General features: G+C 43.2%; 1 protein-coding gene across 1 annotated transcript in view; it reads left to right on the top strand.

Annotated features, from left to right (window-relative positions):
* The window catches only part of iqgap1 (IQ motif containing GTPase activating protein 1), a 73,026-nt gene that overhangs the window by 5,033 nt on the left and 44,421 nt on the right, over nt 1-23,572 (top strand). The gene's annotated exons all lie outside the window — the stretch shown is intronic.

Raw genomic sequence — 23,572 nt, 5'->3', positions numbered from 1 at the left:
AAATAAGATAAAAGTGTCATCATACTACTGGGTATTAAAATCCATCCTAAATAAGTAGGTTTTTAGCCTAGATGTGAAGAGGCCCAGGTCAGAAATAAGACGCAGCTGGACGGGGGGCTTATTCCAGAGCCTGGGGGCAGCTTTGGGAAAAGGCTCGCTCACCCCAGGGTTTGTATTCTGACCTGGGCACTTCCAGCAGAAACTGATCTGTTGACCTCAGAGCTCTACCAGGACTGTTAAAAGCTCAGATAAATATGAAGGGGATGCCATATATTATGGCACTATAACGGCAAAAAAAACCTTGCACTGGGAGAGAATTAGATTTATTCTGAAAGACAAATTGAAGGACTTTGATCAAATCTGGCAACCTTTGGTCCCTCATCTTGACAGGGAATCCGATTAGACTTAAGGCTGAGTTATACTTCTTTTAACTGCACTTGCGCTTGTGTTAATGGCTCGAGACGTTTATGCTTCATTTAGCTTTGCCGGCGCTTGCGTGTGCTGCGTGGCGATTCACCGCCAGGACAGTAGGTGGAGTAGCGGCTTTTTTCAATGACAAGCCTACTACGATATAGGGAATTTACCGCCAGGACCTCTTCGGCAAGTCTCTCTTCGAGTGGATTCATCATAGACATAATATATCATAGACATAATATATTTAATATATTATGTCTATGGGATTCATGCTTCGTCTTCTTCTTCTTTGCTTTGTACCTTGGCGTTTGAAAACAGCGGTCTTTTATTAGGGGATGAAACCGGAAGATGAACACGCCGCCGGATGTGATGTAGATAGTGGCTTGTGCTCGCGTCCAGAGTGGCTACTCTATAGCTCTGCTCGCGTCTTGCGTGAAGTTTAGAAAATTGAGGTGACACACGCAAACACGACAGGGGGGGCTTGCAACCGCCCAAGGGCTTGCGTTGCGTCTTGCGTTACCGACTATAAACCAGGCTTTAGTTGGATGCACTCCTGGAGGGTGGGAGGAAACCGTGTGTTTTTTTGTTTTCGTTTGTTTGTTTTTTCTCTCCAAGTTAGCTTTGTTTTTGCTGGTTTCTGTTTGTTTATTTACTTTTATTCACTACTTTACTTGTTTTTGTCATTGTCGTTATTATTGTTAAAAAACAAAGGGAAACATGACTGTTGTTAGTTAATTTCTCTGTGAAATGATGTTTATTGTTTCCCAATAAACATATTTGAAACCAAAAAAACCCAAAAAAGATGATCTAATTTGGCAGTATGAACCTGTTTCTGATCTCGTTGTTAACCGTGAGACTCGATGTTTAACGCGTGGAGCGAATTCTCACTTTGGGGTCACTTCTTGGGTGAAATGGTTCCAAATCCAATTTTTATTTATAAAGCACTTTGCAACAACCTCAGTTGAAAGTGCTGTACAGAAAAATAAAAACAAAGAAATTAAAAGAATGAAATACAAGAATAAATTAAAAGACATAAAACAGCTATATCATTTAAAACAATAATAATACTAAAATAAATAATAAATTGCTTTCGGTAACCTCTTGGACTCGGAGCAGGTCGCGGACTCACAGATTCAAAAGAGGAAGAGTTGCGCGAGACAGGAAGTGACTCTGTTGGTTTTTAGTATCTCCCACTTGTTGCCACAGAAACCCACGGTTGTCATAGCAACAGGTTCCGGTGCGAGTGGGGTGTGTGCTGCTGCTGCAACGCCGTGAGCTCTGATTATCTGAGAGAAAGAAAAAAAGAAGCTGAGTGATGTGTTTGTTGAACCGTCCGTCTGGGATCTCCAGGATGTGATCGATTCTTCACCTCATTTCCTCCCGTCTGACGCTTCTATTTTCTTTCTTTCTTTTGTTTGTTTTCTTCAGGAATGTCTTTAAGTAACTTTGAGATAATATATCAGAAGTCGGTGTTCACGATAAGAGCAGAAAAAGTCCATTCTCTGTCGGCAGAAGCAGAATCTCTCACTTAAAGCTCCGTTTGTCCAGTTTTCTGCTGTAAAACTGGACAAATGTAGCACACAGCAGTAACTGCAGGTCACTGCTTAATGCTTAATGCTTAATGCTTAATGCACGCCCCGGTTCTTCATCTTTGTAACTCGGCTTTTCCTTTTCGAGAGCCGCTGATGTGGAACAGTGTTGTGACAGCGTTTCCCTCAGGAAATCAGCTTGTGAAGGTGGAAGCGTTGAGCGGAAGGTTTCGGGTTTGCAGTCGTTGTTGATCGAACCGGGTTTACCACGACATCAGAAATAAAGTTGGACTTGTTGTTGGACTTTACTGCATTTAGCTAAAGGGGCTGAAGTTGTTTTCCAAGGGTTCCTTGAAAATTATCACATTGATTTGACTCATACACGCCTGAAGTTATTGGAAACTGTTGCTGACAACATGATCTCAGCATGAAGATAGATAGATAGATACTTTATTCATTCCAATTTGGGAAATTATTGTGTTGCAGCAGCGTACAGTATAAAAGATATGTAAACAATTAAAGGAAAAACAAGCAAATAGAATATAAATAGAGAATAAACATCAGCTATAAACAAATCTACAGTATTGAAAAAGACAACTTTCTGTGGGACACTGAAGGAAATTTAGTTTTTTTCCAACTCTTTGGAATATTTCAACATTGCACATGCTGTTCAGTCACTCTTTGATCTACCTCGGTGATAGATTCCATCACTTCTTGTCACACGTGTATGTAAAGGAGTCACGTTAACTGCTTCTTCACTGCTGACTAATGGTGTTTTTCTGCCTCAGGCTCATTTTTGTCGTGTCACATGGCAACAAAAATCATTACCTAAGCTTCTATATTAAGGTCTTGAGCCCCTCATTTCCTAATATATTCCCAGAAAAATGGGAAATGAGTGCAGTAATCAGTTGAAAGATGCAGATTTGTATGGAAAAACTTGACTTATAAATTCCAGCCTGAACCCTCTCAGACGAGCTTTCTGTCCTTTCTTTAAGGAGTCTTCAGGAATAGTTCTCCAGGCTTCTTGAAGGACATCCCAAAGCTCTTCTTTGGATGTGGGCTGCCTTTTGTTGCGTTCTCTGCCAACATGATCCCACACTGCTTCAGTAATGTTGAGCTCCGGGCTCTGGGGAGGATTCATCCCTCCATCAGACCTGCTGCCACTGATTTTCAGCCCACTTCTTGTGTCCTTTGGCACAGCTCAGCCTTTTCTCCCTGTTTCCCTTCCTTAAGAACGGCTTCCTGACAGCCACCCTTCCATGGAGCCCATTTCTGATGAGGCTTGGGCCAACAGCAGATGGATCAGCTGAAGGTCCAGATGCATCTCTCAGCTCCTGTGTCAGGTCTTTGCTGGATTCTTTCCTCTTTCTTAAGGACATCACTTTCAGATCCTGTTCATCTGCTGTAGATAGTTCTTTAGGCCTGACACGTCTTCTTCTGTCCTCCCCTTGTCCAGTTTCCTCAAATGTTTTACGGACACGCTGCACACCATGCTTCTGTACTTTTTTGCTTATTAAATATTAATTGTCGGCTCCACATTTAAGTCTGTATTTGCAGTGATATGAGGTCTCCCGCTGTGCTGCCAGCAGAGGTGTGCAGTCATCCACAGAAAGTAATTAAGCTTCGTTCAGAAGGTTAACTCCACTTTTCACTAGGGGATTTTTTTTTTTTTTTTTTTTTTTTTTTGCATAAAGGTGCTAAAAGGTTCCGAACATGGGTTAAAAAGTCGCTAGCCTCAGTTGGCCAAGCGTTCATACTGTTGGCTGTGTCTTTATCCGGTGTTATTGATGTTAGCAGGGAGGGATGGATGTGTGAGACGAAGGCGTGGAGCGCTGCGCATGGATTTAAAGGACTAGTACAACACTACGTTGGAATGTTAATAGTGAAACGATGTGAGTGGGTTGTCAAATCTATGTTTATATCCTTTGGCCACGATGACAGGTACAAGAACTGGACTGAAAATAAGTGAAACTGAAACAATGAATCTGAAACAAAAATAATAAATGACAAGTACATTTACATTTTGTTTTGCCACGGCTGTTGGATGTGGCACCGTGGTAAGGATCAGCTAATCCTGCCTTTGTCGGGAGTGGACCATCTTTTAGGCAAAAAGTGGTTCTGAAGCAGGAATATTATGAATGAAATATCTGTTATGTTTTTAATATTTAGATGAATTTTCCTCCTAGAAATGAGGTTTCCGACAGAATGAATGCTGCCAACTGATTGAGGATTTGTCTCCAGCTGAAGTGTCACCAAATGTCCTCCAGCATTCGCCTTCTGCTGTGATTGGCTGACTGAGCTCTCGCATCGTATCCAGCAGGTGTCTGTTGTGTCAGAGTTTCAGGTAGACCGAACTCCATTGCTGTGTTCGAAACCACGTACTACATACTTCCATACTGCATACTGATCGATCAGACAGTATGCAGGGCGTTTACCCACAATGCATTTCACTCCTGCCCGAGCCGAAATCAGCCGGCCTGAAGCTGATTTCGCTTAAGCTCTAAACTCTGTAAACTTTAGCAACATTTGGAACATTTTCAGGTGAGAAAGTAGTCGTTTAGATCCCCAACGTGTTGAAAACCTGACAAAATACCGCAAATTCGGCGCTACTAAAGCTAGCCGCAGTGAGCAACGCACTTCCGGTTATTTTCACAAAATAAAATACCCGTTGCCTTTTATCATAGGGAAAGTTATTACGATACAATTGGTGCTTTTGTTTTGAAAACAGGAAGTGAACCTACCCTCGTGGTAGCTAGCTTGAAACTGCCGTTTTGACAGGAAATGACGATCGGCGACGTCACGTTACGTTGCATCTTGGGTAGTTTGAGTATGAGTAGTAACCTCATGATGCATACCCAACATTTCGGAGAATCTAGTATGCATCCGGGAACTTATCGCTTACTCAAACTCGCTTACTAACTCAAAAAGTTAGTAGGAGAAGTATGAGAAGTATGCGGTTTCGAACACAGCCCATGTGTGGGACAGCTCAGAATGTATCGGGTTGGGAGGTTGTGTTTGATATGTGTGGCATGATGGGAATGCACCTGCAGGGTGTGAGAGTGCACCTGTGGGGATGGCTGCAGGAATGCCCGTTTCTGCTGCAACGCCGCTACCATCAGGTGTGCGTTTGAGTATCGACCTCTAACCACAGCAGAGACATGCAAACTCTGTGTTATCGCTCTTATTTTCATGCCCATCGCATGAACAGAAACCGTGCGAGGCTCACGGCCTGCTCATTATCACTTCAATTTGAATGCTGGCTGACCTGCTCGTCTCTGCTGGCTTTTCAAGAGGGTTTGGATAAACCAAACCGTTTTTATGGTAGAAATTGTTAAAAAAAAAAAGGCTGAAAAAAATCACTTTGTTGTCCAAAGTGACCTCTCTGGTTTGCGTGTTTAATCCAAAACCCAGAGGAATTCATTTCGGTGATATAAAAGGAAGAAAAGTGGAACAAATTCACTGATTTCAAAAGGCTGAAAGCAGCTTTTGTTCAAAGTAATAAATGACAAAAAAAAGCTCATAAATTTCCCTCAACCAGCTCAACTACTCTGCATATGGAGCTTTCTGTCTTTACCTTATTTGCTCCCTGAGTCTTCTCTGGAATGCGGTCGGACATATTGTTAGTACCTGGACCCCCCCCCCCCAGCACTGTGTCAGCTGGTTTAATTTCTGAACCATGGATGGTCAGGATATCGTGACTGCAGTTCCACCTTCTGTTTAGTTTCCTGTCGACCTTTGCAGCATGCAGTGCGGTTCATGAATCGCTCATTCAGCAGATCTTTGCAGCGGATCACCTGGTACGATTCCGCAGGTCCTCCCAGATCCTGCAGCAAGATGACATCAGAGTGAAAGTGGAAGAGGAACAATTGATCACTCATTGTGAGAGGAGCTGATTGTACATCCCCAGAAACATAACGCAATACATTTTCTTGATTTATTCAACAAAAACTAAGAAGAAGAAGCAGTGTGTGGGAAACTAAGTGAACCCCTGATCCAGCAGCTGGTTTCCTGTGGGACGTTCTCAGTCTCTCTCCTGGTTCTGGAGGAATCTTGTTCCCACTCTTCTCTCCAGCTGCTTCAGCTCATTGAGGTCTGCAGCTCTGGTTTCTGCAGCTCTCTGAAGGTCCCACCACAGCATCTCAGTCAGGCTGAGGTCTGGACTCTGACTGGACCGTTGCACACCTCGATTCTTCTCTTCTTCACACATTCTGCTGTAGATCTGCTGCTGTGTTTGGGATCTTTGTCGTGTTGATGAGCCAGTTTCAGCCCAGCTTTAGCTGTCAGACAGACGGCCTCACATCTGACTCTAGAACACTTTGGGATCCAGAGGAGTTCATGATGGACTCACTGGCTGCGAGGTGCCCAGGTCCTGTGGCTGCAGAACCAGCCCAGATCATCAGCCCTCCACCACCGTGCTTGACAGCTGGTGTGAGGTGTTTGTGCTGATGTGCTGTGTTTGGTTTCCTCCAAACGTGCTGCTGTGCATTATGAGCAAACATCTCCACTTTGGTCTGGTCTGTCCAAAGGACATTGTTCCAGAAGTCTTGTGGTTTGTTCAGATGCAGCTTTGCAAACCTAAGCTGTGCTGCCATGTTCTTTTTAGAGAGAAGAGGCTTTCTCCTGCAGCCCTTCCACACAAGCCACACCTGTTCAGTCTGTTTCTAACTGTGCTGTCAGGACCTTTTAAAGCTGCAGTCGGCAGGTTTTCAAAATTACGAGTCGGAAAATTCGAACTGATACAACTTTCAGGTCCCTCCCCCAACCTCTAACAAGCTCCGAATCGCCCCCCAAACCCCTCCCTCTCTGTGGACGAGGTTGTGCACGTGAGTTCACACCAGTGTGAGCGCACAAAAGCTGGGGCAGACTCACGCTCAGCAGCGTGTGCACAAGCTGTGATTGACAGGTAGGATTGCTCCACCCTAACTTGATTGGTTAAAAACAGCCGGGAGCGCTCGGTTTTTGCAAGCATGATTACAGGCTTCAGAGGGAGCTACAGATTTCGTTATTTTTCCTAAACAGCCTATTTAATATTCTACTTCCAGAATCCCATGACAGTTCAAGCTAATATGACTAAAAAAAAAGTTGCCGACCGCAGCTTTAACCTTTAACATGCTAACTGAGGCCCGCAGAGTCTGAGATGTAGCTCTTGGGTTTCTGACCTTGCTGGGACGTCCACTCCTGGGAAGATTGACAGCTGTCCTGGATGTTTTCCACTTGTGAATAATCTTTCTCTCTGTAGAACGATGGACTCCAGATAGTTTGGAAATGGCCTTATAATCTAACAGTTGCTTCTCTGAGATCATTGCTGATGTCTTTCCTCCTTGGCATCGTGTTAACACACACCTAAACGGCACAGACCAACGAACTGACAAAACTTCTGCTTTTAGCTTTAGCTGTTCTTTAGATAAATGACGACACAGTATAATACATTGTGTTGTTCCTCTGAGAACTGGTAAGTACCAGAAGATAGTGAAGATTTTTCATATGACTGCTATGTCAACAACAAGTATTTGAAGTAACGGGTGTGATTGACTTAATTGTGTTTCTAACCTGCTGGTTGGACTGAATCTCGTTCTGTGGGTTGGGTCAGACCAATGAAGACGCTATGAACGCCGTAAAGTGGAGATCAAATGTAACTGATACTCACAACACTGGGCAGATTCAGCTTCTGCTTTTATTTAGCTAATGTTTGAAATGGGGATGTCGAAATTTAAAAAAGGTCTTGACCGACCACTGAGCCTCATTAGTCGATTAAAGTCGGTCACCGAAAATTCTACAAGTGCCATTTATGATATCTGTGTCCTGTCGCGCGCCCCCATTTTAGACTGGTTAGGCTCCCACCACACAATCAATGTTAGTTTGTGCCCTTGGTATTATACATTTTCCCCAATCATTGACCACTAGTTCTAGGCGTACTTGTGGAGGAATAAGGGTTTTGGGTAGAAAAATAATTGCTGTGCCTGCGCAGACACGCACAGCCACACATTACGCGCAACGGCGCCCTTCCAGTCACGGTACTTTTTAAACACGAATCAAACGCGGCACCGAACTCGGGCTGTTAAAAGCCCCCGTTACAAAGTCACACACAGAGAAGGGTGCATTTGGCGGCGTTACAGGAAAGTAGGTTAACCAATGACTTCGTTAAAAAAAAACAACTTACCGAATGCCAACAGCCTCTGTGGCGTAGCCTATGCTGCACAAAATCCTTTGCAATAACTTCCTGTCGTCATGCCATTTAAGTACAGATGAATATATCACAACAAGTAGGCTAAGTTAGTCTTGTGTCTTTTGCCATTACAATGTTACAATTATCATTATGTCGTAGTCCACACGCAGCCACATTATTTAGGTTAATAGTGGCGATTTTTTATTTTTTTTATTTTTTTTTTAACTGCGCAGACAGGACCCGTCATGTACGGCGTACAAGTTGCAACCGGTGTAAGAGAGGACCTCTGAGGAGGGCGCTACGTGAGCTCTGCTGCGGTTGTTCTTCCATTGTGGGATGGCTCATGCTCACATAACATTTCTAAAGATATAGTGAGGTTTTTATTTGATTTTTTTTTTTTTAAACCGACGGCAGAAAAATTCTGTTGATTCGGTCAACCATCAGTCATACGGTTATCGGTTAACATCCCTTGTTTGAAAGTTCCCTCTGACATGTTTGTGTTGTGCTTTGCACTTCTCTGTCATGCCCACAGCAGTAAAGCTGCTGGATCTCAGACTGATTTAGCTGGTTTCATGGCTGCAGTGGACAGAGACATGATGTGTAAACCAGTAGGACTTCCTGAGGGTGTCTCAGAGCTGCAGTATCACCTTTCCCCTGAAGTCCTCAAACATGCTCCGTTTACCACATCACTGCACATCTGTGATGGTCCTTTAGCTGCCATCTGTGGTTTTCATCTGTCTTTTTTATGTTTCCTGTTCCCTTTCAGTTATATTTACACTACACACACACACAGGTTTACCTGAATTAGAGTGTGTCTGATGAGTGTTTGGTTAAAGAATTTGAGAAGAATAGTTTGAACCTTAGACCAGAGATACTCATTGCGTGGCTCCTCAAGCTCTAATTGTTGGCTCTTGTGACAATATGGTAACAATAAAAATATATTTTTTCAAATAACATACAGCGAATACTGCACAGTATTAAGTATTTTTATTAAGTATTAATTAAGGCTTAATGGTGTTTCCTGAAGGGGGCACTGCACTGGAAAAAAATCAAAGTCTTACCAAGTATATTTGGTAACATAGGAACATGACATAGGAACTTTCTTTGGACTGAAAGGGGAGAACCGGGAAGTTTTCTGCACCTGAATCCTCGTGCCTCCTCCTCCTCCTCCTCACATCTCCGTCTCATCCTTTCTCATCGGAGCTAAAACCAAAGGAGGAAGCAAAGGAGACACTTCAGGTCTTAAAGGGGCCATTGAGTTTCAGGTATTGCTCAGTTTTGGAGCTAAGAAAAGCTAATTCGAGCCAAATCTTTTAGGACAGTCGTTCCTTTTTATGTCTGGAAATTTGGATTCCAGATCGGTCTTAAGAATGCAGAATGCCCCTCCTCCGTTTTCTAAAGGAGTAGTTTGACAACCTGCAGCAAACGGCTGACGTTAGTGTTATGCTCTGAGCAGCCCACATAATTACTCTGAGTTAATTTATTGTGTCGATCGAAAATGACAGGCTGCTGAATCCAGTCATTAGCCTTTATTTAACCTTCTTGTCATGAACTTTCCATCACCTCCCACTCCACAATAACAAGAAGGGAGAGGTGTGCACTCCGTGTTTCTGACTGTGACCTTTTTCACCCGTGGCATTAAAGTGTTTCGCATTCATTTCAGACAGAATAATGAGCAGAGGTGGGTAGAGTAGCCAAAAATTGTACTCAAGTAAAAGTACCGTTACTTCAGAATAATATGATTCAGGTAAAAGTAAAAAGGAGTCATCCAAATAATTACTTGAGTAAGAGTAAAAAAGTGCTTGGTGAAAAAACTGCTCAAGTACTGAGTAACTGTTGAGTAACGTCTGATTTATTTGTTAACACAAGCATTCAATCAGACAGACAAAACTACTAAATAATCATCTTTAGGCCAATTAGAGTTCATCCAATTGATAAAATAAATGAAAATGAATTAATTAATTACAAAATAGCTTAAATTAAAATAATCCAGGTAAATTCAAGAACTTCAATAAAAAATAAAAGAGACTTAGGAAATGTTTAAAACATATGTAACCCATATGTAACCTAAAAAACAAACATTCGCCTATCCATGGGGTAAAAAACGAGTTTAGGAAACTTAGCGCTACATGTTTCCTCAAGTTAGATGTTGAGTTTCTGCTGAAATGTGCGTTTGTTTTGGTTGACACAGAAGACACATAATGTAGCTGCTGTTTCTCACTCTTTGTAAGGTAAACATGCTTTCAGTATGAGGCCTCGTCTGCGTCTTCATTTCCCACCGTTGGTTCTGACATTTTTCATCTGTTTCTTTGTTTGTTTGCTACGACTGTAAACTGTAAAAGTAAAACATTAAAATGAGGCGTACACGGGCGGATAAAAATAATGAGGCGTAGAATACCAAAGAGGTAAGAAGAAAAGTAACCAGCTCATTGTAGCCTAATGTAGCGGAGTAAGAGGACAGTTTCTGCTGCACACATCTACTCAAGTAAAAGTAAAAAGTATAGAAATTTAAAACTACTCCTAGAAATATAGTTTTTTCAAAAACTTACTCGAGTAAATGTAACTCGTTACTACCCACCTCTGATAATGAGTGTTAAATTCTTATGTTGTTGCTGCAGGACAGACGGTTTAATGACTGGAAGCACACGTGATCGATTTACCTCCAGCATTCGACCTCAAACCCGATGGTTCTGTCATGTTCTCAACAGGGAAATGCCATCCTTTAGGTGGATTTATTTAGAGTTATAATGAAGGTTGTTCGGCTTAATCATTGCGCAGTGGTGAAAACGGCACAAAGCCCGTCTGTTTAAAGTGTTTCAGATGCAAACGTCAGTGCAGCAGTTTATCTTGTGACGGGACAGTAAAAACAGCACCTTTTTGTACACTTTCTCCCCTGGAAATCAGTCAATTTATTAACATAATTTTAGTTTATGTTGGTGAGGCAACCATTGAGTGGTTAAATGTCACAGAATTCATATGCCGCCTCTGGAAGATATGCACATGTTTTCACTAAAGGAAAACAACTTTCAACGTTTATGTCAAAGGAACTGTCTCTAAAGAATGATCAGAATTTACTGAGACAGGATTGTTGTTGTTGCAATAAATGACAGCGGTGACGTTATACATCACTGACGGTTCAAAAACAGGACGTACAACTGTCTCACTGAGTGGAAATCTTTGGAACTTTCCGGAATTTCACCTACGACCCCCTTAAAGGGATAGTTCGCCTCTTTTGACATGAAGCTGTATGACATCCCATATTAGCAATATCATTTATGAACATCTTCTTACCCCCTGCTGCGTCCTGTGAGCCGAGTTCCAGCCTCGTTTTGGTGTTGACGAAAGTAGTCCAGCTAGTTGGCTGGGGTTTAAAAAATAAAGCGTTTTGCTTCTCAAAACAATATGCGTTCAACAGAGTAATACATTTGCATCACAAAATCGTTCTCCAGGAAAAAGTCAGACCTCACAATCGCTTGGCCCTATTTTCTCTCCCTTCGTATCACTGCCTGCCGACAGCCGCGGCTGTTACGGTGTTTGCTGCTCGGAAGCAGGACTGCTCGGTCTGCACTTCGGTCTGCACAGTCTACACAGCAGGCAGTTCATCCTAAAAAAGTCTGTCGCAGGTAGCTGGACGCATTGATATGAAGGGAGAGAAAATAGTGCCAAGCGATTGTGATGTCTGACTTTTTCCTGGAGAACAATTTTGTGATGCAAATGTATTACTCTTTTGAACACATATTGTTTTGAGAAGCAAAACGCTTTATTTTTTAAACCCCAGCCAACTAGCCGGACTACCTTCGTCAACACCAAAACGAGGCTGGAACTCTGCTCACAGGACGCAGCAGGGGGTAAGAAGATGTTCATAAACGATGTTGCTAATAGAAATAGAAATGGAATAGAAAAATACTTTATTCGTCCCCCACTGAGGGAAATTCAAATTAGTCAAGTAGCTCAATTTTTTTTTTTTAATATTTACTATATGGAATGTCATACAGCTTCATGTCAAAAGAGGCGAACTATCCCTTTAAAGTGAGAGTAAATTCACTTCAAGGCTACGCAGATCAGCAGATCAACGCCTTCCCTGACGTCCTTCTTAAAGAAATGATGTCGGGCTCATTTTTGTCCCTGGGAAGATTGTTCTGAGCCAAGGCGGAGCCGCTCTCTAAAGCGTGGGTTTTCTTCTGTCTGGAGGTGTTTCAGCATGTTGTGTCTCTGTTTACATCACCACTTTGTTCTTATGACAGTATTCTGCTATGCTGTGTAACAGCTCCGTTTTCAGATCTTTCCTCACAGAAAAGCCATTCCTGTAAACAGATGACTGTGACGGAACGCGATGGTTCATCACAGTAAACACAAGGATTACGTCGGCTTTATCTTTTAATCCATCATGCAGTGTCTGCTGTTGTCACATCAAACTGAAGATTAAACTCTCCCCTCCGTGCGTCCTGCTGATAGTAACAACATCGTGAAGAGGACTCCAAGAAGTTAATACTTTGAGCACGTCATGCGTGCAAGATAAGGTGGCTAACTCGATGGAACACAAACAGAAAAACTAGATTTTGACTGTTTAAAGCTTAACAGAAGCTCTTGTTGTTTCATTCTCACCCTTTGCTGCGTGAGCAGCCCAGTTCCTCCTAAAGCCCTGGCTATTTGCCTGTAATTTCCTGTTTTCAAAAGGTTTCCAAACACCCTTGTGTATTGCTGCTGCAGCATTGAATATTACACAACACCAGGCCCCGACATTGTGTCGTTACGAGGGGAACAATGGCTCAAGAATGATGTATCAAAACCCCTCTTAAAGCGATACGATCTGTCCTCGGGTGACTGCTGGCAGCTGAAAGAGTTGCAGAGCTGCAAACAAACAAGTTCAGCAACAGTTTGGAGTATGAACAAAACATTTACAGTTTTCCCACTTTTCTTTCTGCTTGATGATGTAAAGTTGCTGATGCTTTTTGCCCCTCAAAGATACTAAAATGACTATCTGTAAGTTCAAGACCAAACTTGGTCATGATGACCGCACAATGATGCGCGAGACGAGCAATCTGAAAAGACGAGGTTACAGGAAGTATGACTCGTGTCAGTCACCGCAGCTTCTACGGTTACCGTGGTTACTTGCTTGTGTTGTGTATGCAGTGAGTCTGTAGAGGCAGAGCTGAAGCACAGCAGAGAGGGAGGGGCTCACATGATTATTATGCTGCGTGTACACCAAGAGCGACCTACGCTACCTGAGCGCCGGAAATCATTATTTCTCTATGGAGGGTGAGCTAACTGCGCTACCAGAGCGGATTCCAGCGATTAAACTCAAGCTAACTTTATGGTAATGAGCTATGACGCGTTTCGGCGAAAACCAATGACAATCCACAGATTGTAGGGGTCCGACAATCCGCGGGGTTCGCGGAAACAAACGTGTAAACTTTAGTTCCTATCCAAACAATAGTCGTTTAATCCTGAGACTGTTGCAATTGCTGTGTTGAGTGCTTCAATACAATAGTGTAGTAACCCCACGCATACCTTTCTCACTGCAATTAAGTTTTATTTCGGATTTTATTTTGAATTTAGTTTATTTTCACCGCTGCCTCTGCTATTCCTGCTCTTCTCAGGTGTACCTAATGTAGTTTTACATAATTTGTAACTTGATGTATATTTTGTGTTACAAATTGTAAATAACAACACGTTTATTCGTGTCCCTGCCCTCTCTTTCCTCATGTTCTTTTCCGCGGGGGTGCTGCACAGCCGCGGGGCCTTTAAGAATTGAACATTCTAAATGTGACGTCACGAGCTACCAAAGCAAATTCTCAAGCGAAGCTTCTCCAGCGACCTCCGCTACGAGGTAGCGTAGGTCGCTCTTGGTGTACACGCAGCATTAGTAGGTAGGGCAGCAAGAAGTATTAAAAAAAGTGGCATCTACCTGCCCTCTCAGTTACAACGTAATGACAAACATTTCATGCATTTCGTTAGTATGCAAACAAGTCCACGTCCAACGGACGTCGTGGCATTTTGACCACAGGAACCATTATCAGGAACCAGAAATACCTTCAGTATGGTTCTCAGCCCCATTTATTTCCAAGACAGGAAGTTTGGGTTATGGTATGAAGTCAGATTTTGACTCTCAAACGGCCTTGGCATGGAATTCACATATTTGAGTTGGGGGGGCTAACGGTGCTGATCATTTCTGTTCTCACAGTGTGTTATAGTTACACCTCTCTATCAGGCAGCTCATGTTGGAATTCCACCGTAGATCCTAAAATAACTCGAATAGTTTTTAGTGTTTGTAAGTAAACACCAACAGTCAAAGTCGGCCGTACCCGGTTCAATCAGATGAGGGCAGATGCTGCATACCAGCAACGACGAATGATGCTAAACCATGTTAGTTTGAGCCTTAATCGGAACTTAAATCAGAACTTGCGGTTCCCACCTCCCTTCCTACTGTGCTTAGACCTTCCCTTTGAAACCTCCTTCACAAACAGGAGGCTGTCATGGGACTTACAGCCAAGGAAACGATCAAAAACTCCCCCTGACTCTCTGCTAGCATTAGTAAACACATTGGAATCCTCAAGAGGAGCCAGAACAACCTGATTTTTATCACATTAATATCATGATAATATCTGATCATTAATATCAATATAATATCATGTTATTTTATTTTTATATGTCAAATTGCCATGCTCTGGTTTAAATGCACATGATTATGCTCACATGTAGTCGATTTTTGTTGATCTGTACATGTTTGCCTCTTGCTTAGCACACTAATCTATGATGCTAATCTATGATGTCAGCTTTATTCTTGTTGATACACATTCTACTGGCACAAAGAAAGCTAGTCTGGCAGGTGTTTAGATTCACATGCTTTCACTTTGAACATTGCCCTGAACTTTGGGTTTTGGGTTTTGCTGAAATCCTACCGGGCGGTTGTTTTCCAGAGAAATGTTGAGGCCTCAGCGAAAGCAGGCCGGGTCGCTCATCCTGGCAGTAAATTGTTGAATGTGGGGTATCGTGGGCTCCATAAAGGCCCCGCGGGAATCGTCCCGCCCACCTTTTGAAAACTCGAGACCACAGGTTACATTTCCAGTTTGGATTTCTGTCATTCAGTCCAGTAACAGACTTGTGATTGAGATAAAAAGCTGTCGGTATCTCGCCGCGGTGCCTGGTCCCGTCCGATAAGCAGGGTTATCGGCCTGCTTGGGATTGCTGAGATAAAGGTTTGCTGTCAGCAGGTCAGATGGGGCACATCCTCCGCCGGATGCCTGCTGCACTTCGGTTGGCCAAAGGTCACAGCTTTGTTTAAAGGAAAATCCCTGGTGTATCCTGAACTAAACTTAATGGAAGTGAATGATCTTCAGTGAAAGTATTTGGAGGTTACAGTTTCTGCTGCAGGTGCTGAGCTGAAACCAAGCTTTGGCACGGTGTTGGTCCAGCTGCTTTCGGCTGTTTCAGTGAGAGGACGAGCTCGGTTGGTGCAGCTGGTGGACAGATTCCTGTGTTGCAACAAAGCATGTAATGGACAACTTGGCTCTCACTCTTCTCTTCTCTTTTTTTTTTTTTTTTTTGGGTCTTCTGTCATTCTGGTCCTGGTTTTCTTCCACTGCTTCCCTTGTAAAACGGTGACATGTTTGTGGAAGGATGGGATTTCCTCAGGAGTTTTGATTCCCATAACTTCAAAGTTTCTCTTTCAGCTCGAATACATAGACTTTTTTTTATTTTTTTATTTTAACTCAGCCTTTAATTATCCTCCAGTTCAGCAGCACAATGACGGAGGTGAGTCACAGCTAGCAGCAGCACAACAGGACGGGGGTGTGTCCGTACCTTGGCATTGTGCGGCTGCCAGATAAGACTCACCACACACATGATTAGCCTTTCCAGCTATTCAGAAAGCACACAGCACTTCCCTCCTTTTTTCTTTTTTTCCTTTCAGGCTCACATGGATGCACAAATGCATTTACAATGCCGGGGCCAGGAGCTGAAAGAGCATTGTTTAAAAGTACTGACACCTTTTTGTATCGGTGCTGCGTTACCCTCCTTCTCTCTGTGTCATCTAAAGTTAGCGCCATGTTTCGCCTTGTGATGTATGTTCGGGAGGTTCCCGGCTTAACGTACGTGTTGCTTTGCACATGTTGTGGATGTGTGGCTTAATACGGCGACTGTAAGCTTTGGAAAATGTAGAAACATCCCGAAGCCCGAAGGAAAAGCAGCAAGTTTTCTGTTGGAAATCAGAGAAAGGCAGCCTGTAGGAAACCCTTGTGGTGAAATGTTGACTCAGTTATGAAAGGACCAGCTGTCGCCACAGGATAAAGTCTGGCAGGATGTGAGGTCACCTGCAGCGTTTTCCTCTTTAAGGGCATTTATTACCCTCCTCCAGTCATGTTGCATGTTTGTGAAGCAGTATTTAGCTTCTGGTTCGATTGTGCGGAACATCAAAAATAAAATCGCCTCCAAAAATACGTCCCACTGAGCACCATGGGAATGTGCTCGGTACTAAAACCAGCTTTTCAAATCATTCATGGTCGCTGTGAGCTGCAGGATGACACACATCATTCACTGTCATTGTTTCTTCATTGCACTGCCCATAGTTTTCTAAGCGATGCAACCTATTGGCCCCTCCCTGAGCAATAATATGCAATAATGAGGCTTGTGGTCTGTCAGTTTGAGCCTGTTTTATCTCTCTCTTATTAAACATTAACTGCCTGTGGCACGGGGTTGAGACCTGGGAAAGAGGAAGAATGTAACTGAAGTTTCTCCATCTCTGTGGACTGAATGTGATCATAATGCACCTTCTGCGTCCCAGTAAATACGCAGTTTGAGCATCTGAGTTTGAGTTTGAGCAGAGGATGTGTCTCCTGGACGGCAGCTGGGGGCGGCTTCCTGGAAAGATAGTGGTCAGTAGCCGACCTCTTCCTATGAGACTGACCTCTGAACTTGGCACTGCCTTTAGCTTCCTGACAGCACCAAGCATCTGGGAAGGTTTCTTGGATTCCACGTGTGCTACTTTATTTCTAAAGCTCTTAAAGCAGGGGTGTCAAACTGGTCCATGAAAGGGCCGTGTGGCTGCAGGTTTTTGTTCCAACCCTGCAGCAGCACAGCTGACTTGTTTCATTCAATCAACAGAACTGTCTGCACTGAAGGTCTTACCAGTTCAGTTGATTGAAGGAAACAAGTCAGCTGTGCTGTCGCAGGGTTGGAACAAAAACCTGCAGCCACAGGGCCCTTTCATGGACCAGTTTGACACCCCTGCCTTAAAGGGATAGTTCGCCTCTTTTGACATGAAGCTGTATGACATCCCATATTAGCAATGTCATTTATGAACATTTTCTTACCCCCTGGTGCGTCCTGTGAGCCGAGTTCCTGCCTCGTTTTGGTGTTGATGAAGGTAGTCCGGCTAGTTGGCTGGGGTTTAAAAAATAAAGTGTTTTGCTTGTCAAAACAATATGCGTTCCAAAGAGTAAATCATTTGCATCACAAAATCGTTCTCCAGGAAAAAGTCAGACCTCACAATCGCTTGGTGCTATTTTCTCTCCCTTCGTATCACTGCCTGCTGTGCAGACCGAGCAGACCGAAGTGCAGACCGAGCAGCAAACACCGTAACAGGCGCGGCTGTCGGCAGGCGGCAGCAGGCAGTGATACGAAGGGAGAGAAATTATGGCCAAGCGATTGTGAGGTCTGACTTTTTCTGGATGAATGATTTTGTGATGCAAATGTATTACTCTTTTGAACGCATATTGTTTTGAGAAGCAAAACGCTTTATTTTTTTAAGCCCCAGCCAACTAGCCGGACTACTTTCATCAACACCAAAACGAGGCTGGAACTCGGCTCACATGACGCAGCAGGGGGTAAGAAGATGTTCATAAATGATGTTGCTGATATGGGATGTCATACAGCTTCATGTCAAAAGAGGCGAACTATCCCTTTAAATCATTTCTGACTGGATGAAGAATTACAAATCCTGCATTCAAACCCTGTGTTTGATGAAAAGGAAAATGTTCTCATGTTTTATAGCCTCGCAGGTCCCCCTCAAAGTTTCCACCTGCAGTTGTGATATTCTTAAGCTTTATTGTTCCTGTTGGTATTCGGCTTGTTTGATCATGAAATTTAATTAGTTGAACAAAAAACTTGCTGAGCCTTAAACCCTGTGAAAAGGTTTTTCCATCTTACTTATTGGTTTAGAGTGATTCCAGTCAATCCTCTCATATTTGTGGCTTTCTCTAAATGCCTGTCAGAGTCTGAAACCCAGCGTGACATTTACTTTGGCTGCTTTGTCTGCTCTCATTGACGACATCCTGAACTCTCGTTCATAGCTGTAGTTCTTACTGGTTAAGTGGAGGGCGTGACTGTGTTTGTGCTCGCCTGGAAATGGCGTGGAGCCTTGATAAAAGAGCCATTACTTGGCAGTCTTTATGGAGCCTTTCATTCCTCCAGAGTGGGGTGAAAATGGGGACTTGTTCCTCACTGGCAGGCCCAGGCCCAGCGCCATGGGTCGCTCACCTCGGCCTCAATGGCAGCCCTGTCTGCAGGCCTCATGTCACGACTTCCTGAGAGGGAAGTTGTTTCAGCTGGAGGTTAGCTGCCCTTCGCTCTGCAAACTGTGGGTGCGCATGTATTTTCATGTGTTTGTATGAGGACCAAGTGTCTCAACAAGAATTTAAATGTGGGAACAGAGATTTTCCCCCAACAGTTTGTTTGCTCTTTGCTAACTTTGTTAAACCTTTTGAATTCACCAGAACGTCAGCAGAGATTCTTCTTTGTGTTCTGATCTCACGGTTTTACTGCTTAATGAAAGCATATGAAGACGAGGATTTCAGAAAGTCTGCTCTTCTGTAGAAAGATTTCTAAAGACCTGAATGATCATCAGGCTACAATTAAGGAAAGGGGGGAAAAAACTGTCCATAAATGGAGGAAATTCAGTACTGGTACTATTCCCCCAGCGTTGGTCATCCTGTGAATTACGGCTGTTAGTGTAGCAATACGCTAATCTCACGAATGATACGATACGATTATATTCGATATACTTACATCATTTTCTGAAAGGGGAAAAAAAAAAAAGAGACGGTGTGATTTGACGTGAATCGTCGCTGATTGGACTGGTGATCCGTCCTTTGAACCAGACGGACAACACCGCCAGTCAAACGGAAACAAACGAACATGTCGTATGTATACGCTTTAATGCCTCCAGTCTTGAGTTATCAGCTTATTATGAGCAACTTTGGGCTCGTTTTTTAAAGAACAACATGGTTCATAGCGACTCATTTTCACCTTGTGTCTGTTAAAGATCTGGCAACGCTGGTTCCAACAGAGTTTAATGCAGAATATGAAGACTGGGGTGAAAATAATACACATTTTAGTGGGTTAATACTCCCTGTTTTTATGGATATTGAGACTTTGGATAGGCACTAAGCTTTCAGTGGGGAACTTCATGTAATTGTGCTCCGTAACACGCCAAGCAGGATATTAATGAACAAATGAATGAATCTCCTATGTAACTAATGTAAACGCCATCGTTGGAACATCATCCGTTTAGATTAAAGCACCACAAGAGAAGTTTATGAACCTTAAAGCTAGGTGCTACTGATGTGTTTTTGGAGTACATTACCTTTAGTTCTGCACATTCCTAGAGCTGAGATACTGCAGTTTGCAACGATGGCCTCCAGCCCTGCAGCAAATTTGTTTTTCTGACAGGTGGTGCATCCCGCAGCTGTACGGGGGGCCGAAGAGCAGAATTTACTTTGCATGTTAACTGACGCTTTTATGGATCACGTCTGACCTGGTAAAGATTGAAATGACTCGACTTGCCAGCTGTTTCCCCGTCTGAGTCACAGAAAATACACTTAAAGGGATAGTTCGCCTCTTTTGACATGAAGCTGTATGACATCCCATATCAGCAACATCATTTATGAACATTTTCTTACCCCCTGCTGCGTCCTGTGAGCAGAGTTCCAGCCTCGTTTTGGTGTTGATGAAGGTAGTCCGGCTAGTTGGCTGGGGTTTAAAAAATAAAGCGTTTTGCTTCTCAGAACAATATGCGTTCAAAAGAGTAATACATTTGCATCACAAAATCGTTCAACAGGAAAAAGTCAGACCTCACAATCGCTTGGCACTATTTTCTCTCCTTTCGTATCACTGCCTGCTGTGTAGACCGTGCAGACCGAGCAGTCCCCTGCTTCCGAGCAGCAAACACCGTAACAGGTGCGGCAGGCAGCAGCAGGCAGTGATACGAAGGGAGAGAAAATAGGGCCAAGAGATTGTGAGGTCTGACTTTTTCCTGGAGAACGATTTTGTGATGCAAATGTATTACTCTGTTGAACGCATATTGTTTTGAGAAGCAAAATGCTTTATTTTTTAAACCCCAGCCAACTAACCGGACTACTTTTGTCAACGCCAAAACGAGGCCAGAAAGGAAAATATTCATGCACGATATTGCTAGTATGGGATGTCATACAGCTTCATGTCAAAAGAGGCGAACTATCCCTTTAAGATATTCCTCAGATTCCTGCTCCGGTGAATGTCCACTTGTCTTTATTTTACTCCTACTTCTTTTAAACCATCATATTCTCCTGATTCCAAACCTCGGCTCTGATGATGCTCCGCAGCCGTGTTAACTCACTTCAGACCTGTTAGTGTAAAAGTGTCTGATCTGTTTATGCTATCCAGAAGACTACTTCAGATGGACTCTTCTAGTAAATGGAAACTTGTTTTGTGAGTCTCACAAGCCGCTGTAGAAAAGAGCTGATGAGTGTTGTTATGATTTGAGGTCAAGACTTTTTTTCATTCTAGTATCTGCTGTGAATGATCTATTTTCTTGTTTTTTATGAAGACATAATTAGATGGTTTGGATGGATCGAGATGGATAAATTCTGCTGAAAACATCCTGAAACATTTTGTTCTCACAGCTCCAGCAACAGAAATGAGTGTGTTTTCTTTTGGGGGGGGGGGGTCTGGTCTGTCTGTCTATCCGAAGCAGGAAGGCAGTCTTTTAATCTCCCTAAGGATATAGCTAACCTTGTTGTTGCCTGACAAAGACCTCGGTTGCAGAAGAGGAGGAGTGTTTTCTTAGCAGATGAAAAGAAAGGCTGTTTTCTCTTTCCAGAAGGCCGTGTTTGACTTCACGCTGTAAAATTCCTCGCAGCCAATGATAAACTCAAGGTTTCTCTGATATTTTTAAAGCCTCATTAAAGCCGGGCAGACGCCGCCGAAAATGCTATGAATCACTGATTTAGAAAGATTGTTGTTTTCAAGTTTTAAAGCCAACTACGATGCAGCTTTTTTGAGTTTTTGAAGGCATTCGTGTGACCTAAATAAAACAGAAAATAAATTGGATGGATTATTTGGAACCTTTATGCAGAAAGCATGAATGTTAAAGATTTTTAAAGAGTTTTTCTTTCGGTAAAAGAATAAAAGGTGACATTTGTTTTTGAGCTTGACTCTTTCCAAGCTTTTTATATGAACGAACATAAAGCGTCTTAAAAAGAAAGTCACGTGAACAAGCTGTGAAAAAAGATCAATATCTGCCAGCAGAAGGAAGCGAAAACGTGCTTTCTGGGCACATATTTTTGGCAACATGCTCTTGCTTTGTCTGTCGTTGCTGGTGTTGTTACCAGGTCGACTTGTCCCGACTCAGCAGGAGATCCCAGCACGCCTCCTTTGTGGCTCAGGGCCGACTCCGGCTCTCAGAAGGAATGTGACTCTGTGATATGACCTAAAAGAAATGAAATGTCACACATGAAGAATGCCGGGGACTCTGATAGGTTGCCTTGGGCAAACGGAGGAAGGAAACTTGCACTTTTCAACACCTGCGATTTGCACTCGGGTTGATCCGTTCTGCTGCAGGCTCGAAGAAGCAGACTTTCACTTTCATGCTGCTTTTGGTATTTTTAGAACTTCCGCGTCACCTTGAATGTGTCCGCATTCGTCTCGGCGTATAAAACGGTGTCAATGTTTTCTTTCGTTAGCTGCTATTCACTGTCTGAAAAAAATTAAACCAAAAGTCTGAAAACTCCAGTCATTTCTTCATATCAACCCTCCAAGCTGCCAGACGTTCCTTTGATCTTTTAAAGTGGCCTTTAGCAATAGTTCTCCAGGCTTTCTTTGGACATTTGCTGCTTTTCCTCTCATTTTCAGTCCAGTCCTTTAAGTGGACAGAGTGTGAGGAAAACAGTGAAGGAAGTGTCAGATGAGACAGGAAAGTCCAGTCGGTGGATTTGGATTAGAAGAAGCAATAGCAGCTGGAGGCCCAGCAGGGGGAGCACTTAGGGTAAACAGACTCTTGGAAGAAGCAAGGAAGAAGTTCAAGATATTTAAGTGGAGGGGCTGTGTTCGAAACCACATACTACATACTTCCATTCTGCATACTGATCGATCAGACAGTATGCAGAGCGTTTACCCACAATGCATTTCGCTCTTGCCCGAGCCGAAATCAGCCGGCCTGAAGCTGGTACCGCTTAAGCTCTAAACTCTGTAAACTTTAGCAACATTTGAAACATTTTCAGGTGAGAAAGTAGTCGTTTAGATCCCCAACGTGTTGAAAATCTGACAAAATACCGGCTATTTACAATTTTGACGATCGGTGACGTCACGTTACGTTGCATCTTGGGTAGTTTGAGTAGTAACCTCATGATGCATACCAAACATTTTGGCCAATCTAGTATGCATCCGGGAACTTCTTGCTTACTCAAACTCGCTTACTAATTCAAAAAGTTAGTAGGAGTAGTAGGAGAAGCATGCGGTTTCGAACACAGCCAGGGTGTGGCCCATGTGAGCCTTTTGAAACCAGGTGGCCATTTTGGGTGAGCTGGCCTTGAGTTGACCTGTATGGCTTTGTTTTTGCTGGTATTGTTAGTGACTATAGGACTGTTTAGGTGAGTTTGTCTGCTGAATCTGCTCGCGTGTCTTGTCCTGCCTCCACCTCTGGCACCCTCTATACTTTCATTACCCCCTACCCGAACCAGGGTTTGAATCCCAATTCTACTTATCTTTACCTCTTCTATTTCTACCCCCTACCCGAACCAGGGTTTGAATTCCCACCCCGCTGTGACTGGTGTGCAGTTGGTGAGAGGCTGGGGTAGCTTGTGGAAATAAAAAGATGGTTGTTGTGGTGTGAGGAGCAGTGATGGCTGGCATTAGGGGAGTGACTCTGGGACGCCAGTGATCACTGTCTAGCTTCCTGGAGGTATCGTGGGCCCAACTTGATGAAACACTGATGAAAGGAGGTTCCCACCTGATGACCCCAATGACATGTTGGTCAGCACTGCTCTCTGATCTATATTATAGGGATTATACAGAATTATTCGCTGAGTCTGGTCCATTTTTTTTTCTTTCTAAGCACAACAAACTTGTGCTTACCTTAAAAACCTGACCATCTCCAGAGGGATGTTTTTGTCTGAACTCTGACCTATGAATAATTCAAGCAGAATAAAGGGCTCCAGTGTTGTCTGCACATTTTTTTTTGTTTTAAAATTGATTTAAAATTGTTTGCTAG

This window comes from Odontesthes bonariensis, chromosome 1, assembly GCF_027942865.1.
Source record: "Odontesthes bonariensis isolate fOdoBon6 chromosome 1, fOdoBon6.hap1, whole genome shotgun sequence".
In the NCBI taxonomy this organism is placed as follows: Eukaryota; Metazoa; Chordata; class Actinopteri; order Atheriniformes; family Atherinopsidae; genus Odontesthes; species Odontesthes bonariensis.
The sequence above is the reverse complement of the archived record's forward strand: the minus strand, read 5'-3'. Positions and strand labels throughout refer to the sequence as shown.